We start from the raw sequence: 2774 nt of genomic DNA, 5'->3' as shown, positions 1-2774 counted from the left end.
GAGAAATGGGGAAAGACTGCTAATGGGCACAGTGCTTCTTTTTGGCGGAATGAAAATGTTCTAAACTTGATTGTGGTAATAGTTGCACAACTCTGTGAATACACCAAAAACCACTGAATTTTACACTATAAATGGGTGAACTGTATGATATGCATACTGTATATTAATAAAGCTGTTATATATTTTTTAGAAACCCCACAAACCAAGAATAGACCTTGGTGTCCCCCCAGTCACCTCTTACCTGTGAGGCTATGCCTGGAACGTTAGCTGGTCTGATTCTCTGACATTTCATAATTAAACAAACAAACACTGCCAAAATAAGCCAAAGAAGAATATGACATGCTAGCTTGATCTATATCTTACCTCCAACTCAAAGATTTTCAAAATTAATTTCAAATTTCAAAGTAATTTAAAGCTGAAGAGTTTCATACACTCTACTTAATCAGCATGCATTCAATAATGCACACAGTAACAAATAGAGAAGCAAAAATTAAGAGTACCAGGAAGGGTATTTGGGAAGGAGGAAAGAGGAAACTTGTGGCTAACATGGCAGTCAGAGCTAAACTAAACTTAATATTGAGAAAAATAGTAGTTAACATTGCCTACTGTCTGCTTAGTATCCTTTCCCCAATTCCTCCTTCCTGCTTGATTTTCATTCAGTTATCCACCCCTCCCCAACACTGCTACTTCCTTGGGAGGTCCTGGTTGGCTCAAGGCACTCAGCACATTTTACTTGCACCCCCTCCTCCCACTCTCATTCCGTAGTTATTGATTCAGGGTGGGTATGTGACCTAAGTTGTTCAACCAGAGAATCTCAGGACCCTTGTTTGGAAGACTGGGCAAGAAGCTGTCCTTTCTTCTGGACAATTTCCTGTGCAGATGTAGGGTAGGACCTGCAACAGTGGCAAATGACTCCCCTTTGGCCCCCAGATGAAACAGCCACATTAGGAGGACCAAGAGGATCAGAGACATGAACTGAAGTCCTGACTGGAACCATGCCCGATCTCTACACCTTCACCTTTATGCTTTTCTACATATGTAAGCCAATAAACACTATTTTTGTTTAGATCAGTTTGAGTAGACATCTCTATTATTTGCAGCCAAAAACATCCTAATGACATAAGTGCTGTCTATAATTCTAATGAATTCATTCTAAATGAGTTAATATCTACAAAGATGCTTAGGACAATGCCTGGCATGTAGTAAGTGCTAATAAGAGTTAGGTATAGTTATTGTTATTGATAGAAGTGGTTGTATTATAACATGGAGATAATAACCAGTCTGCTTAACAAGGTAGTGTTAATAAGACCAAGAAAAACAAAATACAATTGAAAAGCACTATACAAATATGAGTTACTGTTTGTAATGTTATCATCTCTTTCCCTAAGCTTGCATAAATAACCAATTACAACTATCCACTGTCCTGTACTAAGCACTTATGTGCTGTGCGCTGAGCTGAACACATAAACACTTTGTCCATCATTCCATTTAGTCTTTATAAGATCCCTGCTAAAAAGGTGATATTATCCCACAGCTGTCAAAATAAGGGACAAAACCCGTATCCCTTAGGATTCTTCTCTCTCATCATTCTTACTTGGTGTCATGCTACTTCATGCCTCCATGTCAACACCCAGACAGATGCCTCTGCTTGGCTGAACACCTGTGAGCCGTAGCTGCTGTCTTTGTCCAGGTGCTTCCTACCTTTTCAAACTTTGTTAAAGCATTTTATCCCTTGAGAAGTTTTCCCTGTTATCACAGCACTTTTTAACATTGAACTAAGAGCCTTTATTTATTAAGCAAATTGAGAAAAAGCAGCACATCTTATTTAACTTTGTATCACAAGCAAAGTACATGGCACATTGCAAGTGCTAAATAAATATCTATTGAATGAATTGTGAGTGTGACTTTGGTATAGATGTCTCATCAGGAAATGTTGGTTACATTATTAATAAAATACACATGGTCAAGAAAAAGGACAAATTTTCTGAAAAGTGTGTATTTAGCATGTGAAATATGCTCAGTTTTAATTCTATATTTTTAGAGGCTGAATGGTATGTTGGAATGTATACAGAGATATAAGGATGTCTGGAAACAAAATCACAAGTAAAGTGGTTAAAGAAATGCGTCTGTTTACATTAAAGTAAAAACTTTGACGGGGGCAGAATGGGATATGGAAGCCATCTTCAAATATGTGATGAAGATTAATTCAATAAAAAGACAAATTTGTACCCAACAGAGCTGCAAATGTCTCCTTCCTTCCTTTGTGGATATTGTAGAAAGGACTTATGCACAGGGTAGAAAGATGACCCAAATACCTTTCAACTCTTCAATTTGAGGCATCTCAAGCCAAGTAATTTCACATCAGCTTTTCTTTGAAAACAAGTGCCATGTATAATAGAAATCACCAAGAATGAGAACTTTGAATGTAGGCAGTTCCTGGCACTGAGGTTTTATTAAAAATATATCTTTTTATATTTTCACACTAAAGGCAGAATAAATCATTTAAAGATGGACCAAGCAAGAAGAACTAAAAATTGTAGCATTATTATGGGCAGCTAAGAAAATAGCCACGGCCGGCACAGAGGCAGAACAAACCAACTAAAAATACAAAGAATGGGATGGCCTCTTTCAAATAAGACTCAAGAACAACAGTAAGTGAAGGAAGCTAACTAGATAGGGCACATACCATGATGCCTCCTCCAAAAGTGATTTGCAACCAGAGGCAGTTTTTCTGCATAGCTAATGAAGATTAAGAAGCTTCAGAGCCACTCTTT

Source organism: Lemur catta, chromosome 7, assembly GCF_020740605.2.
Source record: "Lemur catta isolate mLemCat1 chromosome 7, mLemCat1.pri, whole genome shotgun sequence".
Classification (NCBI taxonomy): domain Eukaryota; kingdom Metazoa; phylum Chordata; class Mammalia; order Primates; family Lemuridae; genus Lemur; species Lemur catta.
The sequence above is the reverse complement of the archived record's forward strand: the minus strand, read 5'-3'. Positions refer to the sequence as shown.